This window comes from Branchiostoma lanceolatum, chromosome 6, assembly GCF_035083965.1.
Source record: "Branchiostoma lanceolatum isolate klBraLanc5 chromosome 6, klBraLanc5.hap2, whole genome shotgun sequence".
NCBI lineage: Eukaryota > Metazoa > Chordata > Leptocardii > Amphioxiformes > Branchiostomatidae > Branchiostoma > Branchiostoma lanceolatum.
In genome coordinates, this window is record NC_089727.1 from 1,351,883 (window position 1) to 1,368,362 (window position 16,480).

Sequence of the window (16,480 nt, forward strand, 5' to 3'; positions counted from 1 at the left end):
GATATTTTCATTTTGTAAAACAGTGGTATCCATTGAATATAAATTCTAATGACCCAAAAAAGCGTAGATTGTATTCCGTAGTAATTTTTAGAGTAGCCATGTGTTCTACTAGTCAACATTGTTAACTCGCACTATATGTACAGTATACCCTTGCTATGTATTGTTTCATGTTGCAATTAGCCCTCGGGCAAGAACTTGCAAATAAAATTATTAATATCTATCGATAAGTTTGTGCCCTCCATAAAATACTTATATAAACTGAATGATATATTATCACATATCAAAAAGAGTTATGTCTGAATCGTTCACTACTGCTCAACTCTCTTACCCAGTTTCTCTGGACACGTGACTGGATGTGCACGTGTGGCGTCAGCAATGGGTCAAAGGTCGCTGGAAGTCGGTACCGACTCCCGCCATTTTCAGCAGCTAAATTATGGACGTAAATTACTTCAGTTTTTTTCTCCACCCTTCGCGTTTATTTTTGTTTTTCATAATGTTGCACTCAGTGTCATGCCTGTCCATTCTCTGATAGATATCATCCTCGCGCATTTCACATTGACCATCTCTCTCAGTAATGCTTCGGTCCTATTCCCAATCGGGGGCCCGGCCGGGCTGTTTACGGAAACGAAAATTAAAAGAATGCGTATCAAAAGAAAAAAATACATGGTAAGGAGTACATTTTTTGTGTCTTTTGTTGTCTTTTATGTCATATTTTTCGTTCCCACAAGCTGCCCGACCGGCCCCGGATTAGAAATGGGACCGAAGCATAAAACAGAACACTCCATAATATACACAACATCATAGCTGGCCTTTAAGAGTCCCGGAGTGGGCTGTTCTCCCGTGTATCATGTACCGGAGGTCACCATACAGGCCTACAAATCACCGTTTGTTCCCGTACTGGCGAGGTTAATAGCCGTTGCATCAGGCTAAAGTTTGCCCGCTGCGCTGGCGTTATACCCTCCCACAGAATCATGTGAGCTCGTTATTAGCATGCCAGGGCGGATGACTTATATCAGAGATGGCGTTAATTAATGATAACTTTATTGCAGATACATGCCAGAAAGCTAACTACCTTCGCCAAGAAAGTTATATCTACAAATACATCTGACATAGATATGATATCGTGAATACAATAACATAAGATCTAGTTCCTATTGTATATCATATCGTGGGCTAGTTTTAATTCATTTTCATAGAGACAGCGAATCATTAAACAGGAAACAATTAGAGTAATCTTGGATAAGGTTCCTACAGGTCACAGTCGCCATATTGGTCGGTTAACCCCAGAAGCGCCAGACACGTGAATTTACATGTGTGCTTATGTCATGACTGTGATTTTGTACGTACAAACATTCAAATCTACACCCTTAATTTGGACAGAGGCCTTGAGGTGGACAGCAGGATCCAGGTAATCAATGAGGGACAGAGACGGAAATGACATGAGCAAGTACGTACAAATAACCCAGCAACTTCCAGATTTAATCTGTCACTGACGAAAGGTAGCGGATGCTGTCTGAAACGTCTGATTGTTTCAAAATTCTATCCAGTTGCTATTGAGTAACTATTTTGGCGTTTCCAGGTTCAATCATCCAACATGGCGGACATCACTTACGTCACGATTACGTGAGTGAAGATACCCCATACGGTAAGACTCACAATTTGGCTTTGGGCAGGAATTCGCCATGAACTCATTGCTATATTTCCTATATGTATTACTTTCGTTCTGTTATGTGTTTTTGTAATACAATGTGTGTGTAAGGATTTATGGATTCATTAGACCTATTTGCTTACGGACTTCATTAATGTAACCTGCATCTTTGTTATATTTTGTTTGACTCTTTCCTCATGACCTCAATGAAAAGTGGCCTACAGGTTGATTTAAGTTTTTTTATGATGAATAAAGGCTCAGACAAACAATATTTTCTATATCATCCACCCACTCACCCAGCCTCTCTGCACTTAATGCTGGGTTAGCTTCAGCTCGACGACTCGCGGTATTTTCACATTAGCCCTCCCCTGGGCCCTCTCCGAGCCGAGAACGTGCATCAGCACTAAGAGCTGCGGACAGGCGGTGTCGGCGCTGATATCTCGGGACTGCACGGCTCGCCTGTCAAGCGTTGACGCTACAGGATTGCTGTAACGTGTTAGGCAGGGCGAGTTGACGATTCATTTAACGTATTCTGTGCCAATCATATCAATCAATCATGTCATATGAAAAGCGGCCCTTATGGCCGAAGAGATCAATTTCGAGTGCAAATAAAAGCACATACACCTGAAGTTGTGGGGAGCTTCGCTTGCTGGGCCTTAGGGTTTCCACTATCTTGACATGGGAGGACGCATGCTTGTTTGTTTGTTTGTTTGTTTGTTTGTTTGTTTGTTTGTTTGATTTTTATTCATGAAAGGTCAAATCGGCACCGGAACAATATAGCTATTACCGTCACATGTAAAGTGTGCTTAAGCCCCTGTCATAGTTGTGCGTATACACAATCCCGCGTGAGTTGCGTATTAACATGTTTTTGGTTTAGGTTAAGTTCGCAGAAGAAGAAGTTATTTCTTTGGTTTGATAACTAGACTGCTCAACGGTGGGTCAAAGTAGAAAACAACTTCTTCCCCGCAAAATTCACTTAAACCAAAAAAAAATGTTACTGCGGAACTCATGCGCACTTGAATACACGCACAAGTGTGACAGGGCCTTTACAATGTAGCTACACATGTAGATAGCTGTGTTGCAGGAAAGGATGTTTGGCTGCTCTAAGAAAAATCGTTTTCTGGTATGGATTAGACGGAGGTGTTGTTTTCAGTCTGTTTGTAAAATGATTGACGAAGTTGCGTTATAATTTTTCAAGAAATTAACAAAATCTTTAACTTTTTCACGGAGGTATGGGATCTTCGATGTATTGTTCTTTCTGTGTACGTAGCGCGGTCACTGCGCAGATGCTTGGCGCTCTTGCGCTTCAGTACTCTCTATATATTTCATGGATAAATTGAAACAAATATGGCGATATATCAATTAATTACGGGCTGGATCCATTTCACGTTACAGAGTGTGAACACAAAGAGAAGGAGACGTTGAGATATCGTGCTAGCGGTTCTGTAATGATCCCGCTAATGCCGCTCCGAACTACCGCGCGCTCACCGCGGCCCCGCCGTGATACTGACGCCCCATTACCGAGGGGAAGCCCACACACGTCCGCTGAGCTCGCACGGTAATGCGCTCCGCTGAACAAGATTTATCCGCACAGAGGCGATTAAGGACCTCTTTAGTTACACCTCGGATGAAACCGCTGTCAGGGCTCCCCCGTTATTTCTGCTCACGACATTTGTCTTTCAAACGTCCTCCATGTAGTATCTAGCTTCTCCGAGCATTTTGTTACTTTGATATTTGGTTTTGCTTGCACTCCTTACAACCATTTATTGTTATGCCATTATTAAAGGAGCCAACATTGTAGAAGAACTACTTTGTTTCTGTTGCTGGATCCTCTCAGATGTGTTCTTTCAAATCTGTATGGCTGAAAGGATAGATAAATAAAATCGCAAATGTACGACATTTATCTTTGTAGTGGATAGAAACGCCCAACACGTCGTATTTATCTCGTTTTGATAGATTTTTTTTAAAATCCGCAATTACCATAAGCTGAACATATTAAGTCTTCGTAATAGCCTTTGGCTAGCTGGGTAGCTATGGCTGTATTTTATTCTACAGCCAAATAAATAGGTAAATCAAATCAAATCAATGATAAGTCTTCGTAATCAAGAAAAGTGTCCATAGAATTTGTGGAGAAGAGTAATATTCAACTATTCGCTCTCCCTTTGATAGGTATTGTTATTATCACCATTATCAATAAAGAAACAATTTTCCAGTTCTTCACTTCACAATGATAATAATGGTAATTGGTTTTATTATACTTTTATCTAAGACCTTACCTTAGACCTTAGATCCTCCCGCAACTTTGTTGCATAGGTCAACTTTGCTCCGGATACTTCTTCTCCAAAGGAGAAGAAGTATGATATTTATTTATATTATCTAAGAGCATGATATTTATCTTTCATTCAATTCTTTATATTTCCTTCCCAAGACAAGAAAGTTTAGCTCGGTAGACATTCAAAAAGAATTTGAAAGTTAGAAATATCCCAATAACTTTTATTTCAAAGCATTGAAATTTTCTGTCGTTGGAAGGGTTGGCTCATTTCGGAAGCAGAAATATCTGACTGAGTTGAATATGTATTCGGCAGCTAAGTGCATGTTTCGCGAAATGATGAACCGTTATTATTTCATCTGCTGTTTCGTGAAAACAATAACCCATAGCTCATAGTTTTCCAATCAACCACATGTCACTCTCTAAGTGCCCGATAACTCACCGTTGAAAAACACGCGTGACTTTATAATTCATCAACATTCAGTATGAAAATGAGCGAGCGATTTCAACCGAATGCAAACGATAGGTTTAATAAAAAAACCTCTTGATTCTGCATACTAGTATGTTGAATTAATCATCTTTTGAAGACTACGTCAAGGCATCATTAATTGTCTTAACCTCAATAACATTTCTATTCAGACTTATGGTATAAAACCTGGTTCTCCGGTCCTATACTTAGTCACTGACGAAAGACAGCGGATGCTGTCTGAAACGTCTCACTGTTTCAAAATATTATCCAGTTGCTTCAGTAACTATTTTGGCGTAGTATGTTGCAGCTTTTTTTCGCGTGATATACTGTATTCAACGGACAGCAGCACTTAGGGATGTCCCTATAGCTCAACTGGTAACAGCCTCGCAGTTGAGCTCCTAGTTCCAATTTGTTGGCAACTGTGAGAAGCCAGTTCAGTCCTGGGTCGGGACATCTCGTTCGGGGCTGAACCCGTCCTTCGGAAGGGACGTAGAATGTGGGTCCCATGTTCGAGGAGGCCGGTGCCTCGACCATGAAGGGGAAGGGCTAGCAACTTCTCCCTTTAGAAACAGCTGCTACTGAAGCAATATTGAAACTTGCTGCCCTGTGTGAAACTACACTGTAGGCACTACAAGGTGATCAACATCCAGTGCAGCGGGTACATATATTGCAGAATAACGAGGGTATTGCCGCTATGGGTATTCTCAAAAGCCAGAACACATTGTACTTGTGCGCATTCAAGCTCTGATCTTTGAAAAATAGAAACACAAGGCGAACCTAGTCGGTGTGGGCTTGAATCAAGTTCTCCACGGGAACTATGCGGTTACAGCGTCTTTTCTGACTCGGCTATTGCGTGAGTGTGTGCGGTTGGCTTGAAGTTGTCCACGGCTATTTGCCTACTTCTATGAGTAGCTGACCAGTCGAGCATGTGTTCACGTCTCTTCAAAATCACCTATTTCCTACAGCTACATCGTTATTCCAGGTTTTCCGGAAATGTAAAATTCGCTCTCTGAGCACGCCTGACCCTGCCCCCGGTTGCGGCGCCGCGCCGCTATTTTTAGCAGGCTATTTCCTGGGAACAACCTCGGAGAATCGGAGCGGCGGCGAGACGGAGAAACGTGCGGACAGGGAGTGCGGCAAGGAGTCCGCTTCTTGAGAACAGCGCACACAGGCACGCAAGGATGCGGCCGCCGTGGCTGGGGGAGAAAGACCCGTGTCTTTGTACATGTACAATGAATGAATGAATGAAAAGTTTATTTACGTGTCGTGCGCCTTTAGGGCGCCCAGCCCATGCGGGCTTATAGGACACCGTATTGGTTACATTGATTGCATAAACAAAAGATCAAGATTACAGAGATGAACATAAAGGACTAAAACAGAATATGAACGGGGTGGAATGAATAAATGAATAAATAATAACATACAAAAGGTGGATGAACATAAGTATCAACTCAGGTTGGATAATCATAAATGTAAATAAACAGGAATTTCGCAAAACAGGAGCATTTTTACATGTACATGTACATGTACATGTACATGTACATAGTCTTTGGGGGAACGCTTGAAGATTATCATCTTTTTTGTTTGCTTGTCTTTTGTTTGAGATTCACAAAAAGATATCTGTGAGGTGCCGGCAACAAAAACGTAGGACAGCCGACACCTTTAATGGTGTACACGTGATTATAGAATATGCAAATAGAATCATACAACTGATTAAAAAAGATGATACCAACCACCATGATTCTAGCTAATCATGGTAATTAAGACAACGTATATAGAATACCAGTGCAGATCAAGGCTTGGGCTACACAGCCACAGAGCGCCTGAAAAGGAGGATAACATTCCCATTGATTTTCGGAAGCAGCCATCATATATAGAATACAGATATCCCTTTGCTGGGTTAACGTTAAAGGGCATCTGAGAAAACTTAAACTCAGTTCACGAAAGTCAAACGTGCAACACATCACCCTCGGAGGCGCCGTCGTAGATGTGGGCTTGAATAAAGTCTTAAACAGAGACTATGCGGCTATAGCGTCTTTTCTGAAGATACGGCGTGAGTGTGTACGGTTGGCTTGAAGTTGCCCACTACTACTGCCTCGGAGGCGCCGCCGTGATGTTATTTACCTCGCAGACGTGCCGGGCGCTCTCTCTGCCTGATCATATCCTGCTCGGTTGGTCAGTCGTCACAGTCCTCCATAATGAGAACCGGCACCGGGGTGATTAGGGGCATCCTTCCGTCGCGACCGCCCGCGATGCCACCGTGGATAAGGGCGGGAGGAAACTGGGATCCCGCGCCACTGGGGACGTCTATAGGGCGTTTTCACGCACTTTCCATATTTCTGCATATCTCCAGTTTTATTCAGAATATGTTCAACTATACATATGCCAGATTTGGTGCACAATTCAGCTGACTTTTACAGCATGTGGACTATATCAATAAAGCAGGCGGGTTCTGGCTGCCACGTTGGCGTCCTTGATTTGCGTTTCGACTTTTATTAGCTGAAGCATACACAGTGTTTTACTTATCCGCAAGTTTTCTCTTCTGTGAACTGTACAACGCTTACGAAATAATATATTTGAGAAGGTCAGAAGATCTCCAGATGTCCGAGCACGTTAAAGGGGAAGGGCTAGCAACCCCTACCTGTACAGATATACCGTGCTACTAAAACAGTAGGGGTGTCCCTGTGGTGTAGTGGTCTGCGCTTCTGTCTCTCACCACACCTGGTTCAAATTACTTGGACCAGAAGGACTGGGGTTCAAGCCCCAGGTAGGACACCTCTGGACAAGAGGCGCATTGAGTCATACCAAAGACTTTATAAAAATGGTACATACTTATGAAACAGTATGGAAGTTAAACACTTCACTGCCAGTGGACTAGCCCCCTGCTGTAGTGATTGCACCACAGTGTGGCCCAGGGCTATAAACGGAGATGGTCACTGCCCTATACATCAATAATGGTGTGCGAGGATTTTAACTAACTAACGGAAACAGTAAGGAAACCTGCTGCCCTACGTGCCACCAGGCATTACCGGGTGAACAGCAGGTGTTTTTACTTCTCTCTTACAGACAATGACGACGTGGCACTCCACTCAAGTTTTTCCATACCTTATTCTAACAGTGCCACGTACAGAGAACAATATGCCCATTTTTGCTACAACCTTCAATTGTGAGGCTTTATGAGAGGCTTCTTCTCTTTAGTTTTCTTTCTATTATCTTATGTATTGCTGTCTTGGCTTTTTCAGTTTAGTTCGCGTATTATTTATTGTTTGTTAGATAAAGAAAAATAAAAAGGCAAACTTGCTGCCCTAATTGCAACTAGACACTACAAGCTGAACAGCAGGGTTTGTTTTCCCCTCCTCACAGTCGCGTCACGTCCATGCCATATCGATTTTCTTATATAAGACCGTTATTGATTTTTTTACCTGCTCAGTACCAAAAATAGCCTGATGAACGCACGGATAATGAGATTCTCTTTCAGTCCGGCTGGGAGCGGAAGTGATGGACGTTCTCGCTAATCTGAAGTGAAATTATTTCCTCTCTTCTTACAAAGACGTCCAGTGTTCCGGAATAATACACCTTTAAACAGCCCATCGGTTAGCATTAGGTTCCTTTTTGTTACTGCTTGGGTCGCCGTAGGTCCTGGCTGTAGAAATGATTACGAGAAATTCGACAAAACACCTGAATTGATCCATTAAGAAATGCCTACTCTGAGTTAATGAAACGGTTGCGTTAAAAAGAATGGTGTTGTTGCAGTTTAAGAAACCTACTGAACACTGAGCACTACGTCACCAACCTATGTCTGCCCTTGGTTCTGAAAGATTAATTATTGTGTTGAATATATTATTGTAGGTTTGGTGGTCTGTATTGTTAAATTCCTTCTTCTTATGACATTTTATTCTCAGACATTAACTATCGGTAGGCCGTCAACCAGTTCTTTATAGGTTCTGATTTATCATAATTAATGAATTTAAAAACTCGCCATATAAATATCCAAATAATGTCGTTTTCGTGTAAAACGACTAAACCTTTTGCAATAAAACTATAAAGGTAATCAGTTCTATCCAGAAATGGGGTGGATACTATTATACTTTTACATGACCACAAGACATTAACCTAGTCCTGTCCTTGGTACTGAATGATGGACTACTCTACTAATCCTTATTAGATATCACAGAGTCTCATTAGTTCATAACATCCAGGCAGCAAACCCGATTTCATAACCAACATTGTTATGAATATGCCTATTGCCGGCTTATTACGGTGAAAAAGGGTACCGGTACAAATAAGAAATATAAAATGTAATTACCAGAACCATAGTTAACATTTCTAGTTTCCACCACGGTACCTAATCATGACAATATCAGTTTCATTTACTGATGTGTATGTTTCGTCTGGTAGGATGATACACGGTTCAGTATTTTCCTAAGCCTTGGTATCATCTCTGTACAGAACACTTCCTCTTGATGTATTTTTCGCTGCCCTGGATATAAGTAAGGTATCGGTACACATAAAAGCAGACAAAACGTAACGGCCGGAGCCCATTCGTCTCACCTCCTTTAATCCTCCCACCCCCCCCCCCCCCCAACCACGGTACCCATGATATAAAGCTAAGACACTACCTTTGACAACAAGGCCGGTATGTTGATACACCGGACACGATTCAATGATTTCCTAAGCCTTCCTTGCTGTTACTTCAGGTTTTCCGGAAATGTAGTATTCGCTCTCTGAGCACGCCTAACCTACAAAACATATCCTCTTGGTGTATTCTACGCTGCCCTGAATATGAGAGAATAGCACACCTTGGCTCGTCCTTGCTTGGTTATGCTGAAACGTGCTCCAGTGATTTCCGAGCCGCTGTGATGCATGCCGTGATAGCTAAATCAATGCCTCAGTACGTTAATTGTTGCGTTTTTCCAGATAAGCCGATAATTTCTGTGCCATAGTTACGCATCTCATTGGTGCAGACGGGAAGATGTACTCATGTTTTCTAGAGACTTTTATCTAATAGTTGAGGGTTTTCAATCCTTATTGGTGCATTGAAATAGTACTACTGTCATTCAGTCAGTCTATACAGACTAGGACACATACTGTACAGACAAGAATTAGAAATAAAAACGTAAAAAACTATTCAAACGGTTGAAACGTAGAGCTCAAGCGTCGAGTAAACAGTTCAGAATTCATTTCAAGGAGTTTGTTTGGTTGAGTCAGCTTCTTCTTCTTCAGAATAGAACAAGATGCTACAAAATCAGATGTTATTAGTAAATATCTAAACTAATAAATACCTTATTACATCAACGATGGAACTGGAAACCTCGAAACGCAGTGGAAAACACAGAACACGACAGGACGCTTGTGGTGCATGTAACTCATCTGCGTCTGACCTAGAGTTGGCATGTTTTGATTAATCGTAAGCCCGCGAGTCTCGTGGTCTAGTTACCATGTCGCTTCATCACTGTCTGGTATCACTGCACCGCCAGCTCACACAGGCAGCCTGGCATACTGACCTTCTCATTGTGACTCGGAGACAATCACAAGACAGACGTGGCGTTTTCGGAGCGTTATTCAAATACCTAGGTGTTCTCCTTGACTGCAATATCTCATGGAACGAACACATTGATATGGTATGTTCCAAGGTATCTCAGAGAATAGGTTTGACGCTTAAGATCATGTCTCACTGTCAACATTGCAAGTATGTTATACAGAAGTATGATTCTACCACTACTGGAGTATTGTGACATTGTCTGGGAAAATTGTAACATCACCAAGCAGCGACAACTTCAGGTCCTTCAAAATCGAGCTGCCAGGGTCATCCTACAAATGAAGCGACGATCCAGTGTCCAAGACCTACACAGCAGACTCAACTGGAAGTATCTGACGCAGCGGAGAAAGGAACACATGTGTGTGATGGTCTTTAAATGTATTAACGGGCTTGTCCCAACATACCTGGATACCACCTTTGTACACAACCACCTGTTACACAGCCACAACACCAGACAAGCCTCTTTGCTCCATAAACCCAATTACACAAACACAGCCGGCCACCGCACATTTGCATACAGAGGAGCAACATATTACAATACACTTTCGGCGGACATTAGACATGCACCAACTCTACGGCAGTTTAAAGCTGCCCTAGGACACACTCCTCCGTACATTGACCTCTGACCTCCACCGTTGACGTTTTTGGTTGATATCGACAACTGTTCTCTGTAATGACGATTCGGTTTATTTGTATATATTGCTTGTTGTCCTCTGGTTGTCTCACTGAATGTAACACGATTCGTTTTTGTTATTTATTTAGTGGGCCCCCTTGGAAATCAACTTCAAATAAGTTGAATGGGGCTACCCACTTGTCTGATGATGAATAAATAAAAAAAAAATAAAAAAAGTTATACTGAAACAAATATAGTTGTATTTATGGCAAAAAAACACCGTCGCGTTGTTTGATTGGTTGTTTAGCTGTTGATTCTTTAAGTATATTTTTGAAGCCATAATAGCATCAAATTGATTTCTTTTAGAACTGACCTTTTCATTATTTTCATCAGCGTTGCTGGGCGTTAAACTGAATGAAATAATTGTTTTCAAGGCCCAAAATAGTTCAATAACCTTTGCGCTCTTTGGTTGTTTATTTGCTCGTCCGTTTTGAAGGCCAAAACCGGTAAATGTCAACCGCAATTGATGACAAGCACAACGTTTTTTGGGCGTTATACTGAAACAACTTATTGGTGTTTTCACGGCCCCAAATAGTTCTGAAATCTTTGTATTGTTTGTTTCTTCGTCTGTTTTTAAGGCCAAAAATAATACTAAATTGATTTGTTTTAAAACAAACATTGTCATTGTGACTCAAGACAAGACAGACTATGTGTTATATGGAAACAAATAGTTATTTTTACGGCCCAAAATAGATCTGCAACCTTTGCATTATTTGGATGTTTGTTTAAGGCCAAAAATGGTACTAAAACTGATAGATATCGACCAAAGTTGATAATTTTCAATGCAGTGCAGGTAAGAGTTGTCTTCACAATTCAATACCCTTAAAGCATGGAATTACATTCTAGCTTTTGGTTCTCTTAGCTATGTTTATTTCTTTTACGTTTGAAACACGCTAAAACCGATAGATGTCAAGCAAATGGTAATCTTCTGGTGTCAAATTGACTTCTGCAACTCTGGAATGCTGCAGTCCTCCATACGTTAGCTCCATGAAGTCCCAGTGACAGAGACATGTTTGACAGTAAACATCATTTGCCTGGATATCTAACCTCCGTGCACGTAAGATATATATGTATTACATCCCCATATCCCGGAGGGCCCGCTGGGCAATGCTGTATCTGGAATTGTGACATCAGATCGAGTTCGGCTCAAAACCTAATGGTAGAAAAAATCCATGCATTACACGAAACGTTTCGGGTGTCTTTTTTTTCTTCTTAACCTCCGGTGGCTCCAGGTTTTTATGCATTTTGATTGACATTCAGTAAGTTACGACGGGTTTTGCATCTTTCAATTTACATGATAGTTTCGGCTATGCCTTTGCACATATACCTACACCGTGGTTTTTGGACCATTGAAGATAGTCTCCATTTTCAAATTACAAGTCCGTGTCCATTCGTGATATGCTTTTCACAGTTGAACAGAAATCATTCTTCTTCTTATATGTACAGAATGGTACTTGTCAACGACCTGCTGGCCACAAAATGACATCGATATACTGCTGTATGTTGATGAAGGTTGGAAATCCAGGCATAAATAAATCAACCAACTTGGCACGATCTCTCACAGTTTTCGTGGATACTGTTTCAAATGTCTTACTATGTTGGAAACATTATCCAGTTGTTTTATTTATCTATCTTATATAATGTTTATCTTTAAGAATTGATACGTTTTGGAGAAATTGTGGGGCTAAAGGATATCTGACAAAGTCAAAGAAGATCCAGTTCATTTTCATAATGCAACTGCAATAATTGTACCGGTAGGTTTTCGTTTTGTTTCCTAATGATTGTTTTCCGTTATCAATCACCGTGTATCAATCATGTACTTTTGAAGGGATCAGCATTTTACTTTTTGCACCATCCTCCATAAATGAATAAATAAATGAATGAATGAATGTACATGAAATAAGAAGAAAGGAACCAACATAAAGCCAACCTCAGTACGTTTGTTCACTGCCAGACGTGCAGGAACATTGTAACAGTGGGGGTTCAAGCGCCTCCAACTGACCAGTCTAACTGGTCGCGACCTTTTAGCCTAGTGGTTAAGGCGTGCGTGCCTGTGATCCCCGCTGCCGGTTTCGGCGTGGGTTCGAATCTCGGTTGGGATCACTTGTTTCTACTCGCTCTTTTGAATTTGTTTCAACATGTTCCACCTCGCCCGGAGGCCCGCGGTCCTGCTCGGGAAGGCGGCGCGCAACTCCAGCTCTCCGCGGCGGCCCCTGATCCTGCGGGGTCAAAAGATGAAGCAGTTTGTCTTCTCCGCTCTCCTCCTTCATCCCCGCCGCGCTACGAGCAGCCTGACAGCCGGCCATGGGGAGTGTGGCAGGCAAAATAGCCACAGGCGAGGTTTGAACGGAATTAAGGAAAAGTCCGCGATTTGAAGAAACAACCGAGGGGATCAAAGTGCTACTAACGTAGAGTCGCACTTTCTACGACGTTTGGACAAACGTAATGCAGAAAAGGAATAAACACAGGCGAGGTTTAAACCGAATTAAAGACCGCGATTTGAAGAAACGACCTGGGAGCTCAACGTAGGGACGCCGATCCTACGATGCTTGGGCAAAAAAAATGTATAAAAACAAGACAATTCCGAGGTTTTGAAAACAAATAAGGTAATCAAATGCTCTGTGTTTTTGCAACACCAACTATGTGTAAGGATGTACGTTTATGAATTCATTAGGACTGTATATTCATGCATTTATCAGGGCTTCAGTCATGTAACATGAGTGTATCTGTATTATATTCTGTGTTACCCTTAAATATTTTCTCATGACATCAATGAAAAGTGACCTGCAGGCTGATTTGGTTTTTCATGAATAAACAATTAAGGGCTCAAACAAACGAACGAAAGGGCTCCTAACGTAAGGATATCCGGATGCAGTTCTTACGATACTTGAACGAAAATGATGCACAAAAACATGTCAATCTGAACAGCCAAAGAGAGGAAAATTAGACAGCGGACAGGGCTGTCATATTACAGCACGAGCTTCACCTCCACCTCCGCATAAGGACCACCTGGCCACTGTGGCCAATTTTTGCGGTCCCTTAAGTTATTAGCCTGACCCGAGCATTAGTCTGTCTTGAATGGCCCTTGTCTACTGTGACCAGTTTTTTCAAGTCCCCTAAGTCATCAGCATCGACAGGTTTCAATGTACCTTTCCTATCTCTTATCATGTAGGCATAAGGAGCACATATCCAAAACGTAATCGTTTAAGGTCGTGTATCTAAAGTTAATATCTTGTATATAGGTACGCCAAAAGACAGGGCGCAACTGGGTAATTTTTTGAAAAAGTCATATTCATATACTTGTTGTGCAAAGAGAGATCGTAATATAACGGCTGTTACTCTGAAGCAACATTACTCGAGTCTCCTTCGAGTAACCGAAAGAGACTCGGAAGCTATGATAGGTTTGGACAGCAGGCTATATACCGTATGGGTACCTACGTTCTGGATATGTGCTGGCGTTAGGAAGGTTGGAAACCGGATCGAAGGGAAACACAACCCACGGCGGCTGAAACGGCCGCCCCGTCAGCGCTGCGCCCTTGGCATTCTTATTACACCATCACAGGCGGGATTCTCGCGGACGCCATTTTAGGCCTCGCTCGCCGCGAACTTAACCAAACTGCATTATTTACATGTAACGTTTATCTCGTGCATGGCCATGAAATACCGCCCAAGACGCTCTTAATGCCCAGTAAATAGAAATGTAATTGCAAACCAGTGCAAGAGGATCTTAAAAACGCTCATTTTGAAACTGTATCCGCAATATGTTGTTGGAGTGTACATTACGGATGGTATTGCTCGCTTGCTTTAAAATTGAGCAATTTTGCATGTCCAGCTACTTGTCTGACTCAGAAAGTTACACATCATAATAAAGATTGTACTTTTGAGAGCTACCAACGCTTGCCTTGGTCCGTACGAAAACGTTTGGAAATTTATGCATTGAAATCTCGACCGGGAATTGTTCCTTTTATAACACGCCTGTACTCACCTTAGCCACGGCTAGATGTTTGGGAGCATCCCCGGTAGCGTAACCCACACGATAACGGCCGGTGTCATTATCTTAACGGTCCCGAGGAACTGGCGTCACCCACAGGCCGTCTTCTCACGCGCACGGCTCGCTTCACCGTGGCGAACTCTCGTCTTCTCTCGCGAGAACACGGCACGGTCTCGTCATTAGAATATTCGTCTCGCGATTACATAAGCGTGGTCACATTCGTCACAGGTCGTCGTAAGATTTTGACAGGAGTTTCAAGCAGACTGTGACAGGAAAAAAACACCAACTTGGACCTAAGACACAAGACAGCTGAATTTTGTGTATGACATGCACGACCTTTCCGAAAATGCCCCTAGTTTGTGATCGTAGGACGAATATGACAAGGTAGCCTCTACCAGGCTCCGCGGGATGGCTGGAAAAATAGTAGAAATTGGCCTAATAGAGTGAATAGTGTGCCAAGGGAGTTAGCTACTGTATAGCGGACCTACCCTGTATAGCGGAGTACCTCGGCTGATTTCTACTATTTTCCAAACGATAGGACGGAGCCTGGTAGAGGCTAATGACAAGGCACCTACTGTAGAAGTTTGTCGCAAAAATATTCTTCTGAACAAAATCCTGTCTACTGTTTCGATTCATAAGAGAGATTTAACTTTTTATGTAAAGAGATGCCAAACCTCAGACTTTTTCATCCTTCGTTTCTACAATAGGGGCCTAAAATACTTTTCAAGCTCGTGTCGTAACGGCAGGGTGTTCGACTCGGAACCAAGAGGTCCCGAGTTCGAATCCCCCTGGCGCCACCGATCTTGTGCCCTTGGGAAAGGCACTTTACACGACTTTCCTCACTTCGCCCAGGTGTATAAAAATAAAAATGGGTATGTTGTTATCTGTACGTGGCACTATTAATATAAGTTATAAAAAGCTTGAGTGCAGTGCCACGTCGTCCTTGTCTGTCAAAAACCGACGTAAAAAAAATCTCGTGTCGACCGTCGGACTTTGCAGACTTGAAATGTATGAGCTGAGCGCCGCCAGGTGACTGCAGATGAATCGGGGCTCTGCGCACGCAGCTGCAGGAGGCCGCGGCAAGTAGACTTTATGGAAGACATCAGCGCGCGCGTTGAGTATTGCCTTACTTGCACAAGGTGAAATTTCGCACCCATTAGCGATGGTTAACATGACAAGAAAAAAATGATAATAGTAAAATACCTCGTGTAGAAGTCTTGAATGTACGTGTAGAAGAAACACCAGCCTTGAGTGTAGCTGTACTGATACTAGGCTACAGCTAGTCTGTGCACTTCTTGAATACAGGAATGAAAGACTTGTTGGCTGTGATACCATGTTTTGTCGCTTGAATTTTTGTTACGGTCTCCATTTTTGTACATGTTTTTTGCGCTCTCGCATTAAATATGAAGTCTGCAGAGAACGTCATCCACAAAGTTTACTTGTTGTGGTCTAATGGCCTCTATTTGGAAAAAATAAGCATCTTGTTTTTTGTTGTTGCCTATATTGCTTTTTTTTTCGCGCTCTGGCATTGAATTTGGAGTCTGCAGAGGATGTCTTCTCTGAGATCTCCTTGTTGTAGCCTTATGGTCTGTTTTGAATAATTTACATTTTCCCCCCATCTTGTTTGTTGTTGTTTTATGCGCTCTCGCATTAGATTTGTATTCTGCCGAGGATATCATCCATTGCATTTCCTTGCTGTGGTCTTATGGTATCTATTTTGAACAGTTTGCATCTTGTGTTTTTTCTGTAGTGTCCAACCAGACCCAATAGATTGCAAAGACCGTATCCAACTGGAAGAAGGAGCTTGTAATGCAATCTAATCTGGGTTGCAAAACGTACTTCCTCTGCCAGTTTGATACGGTCTTTATGCAACCTATAGATCTGCTTGGAG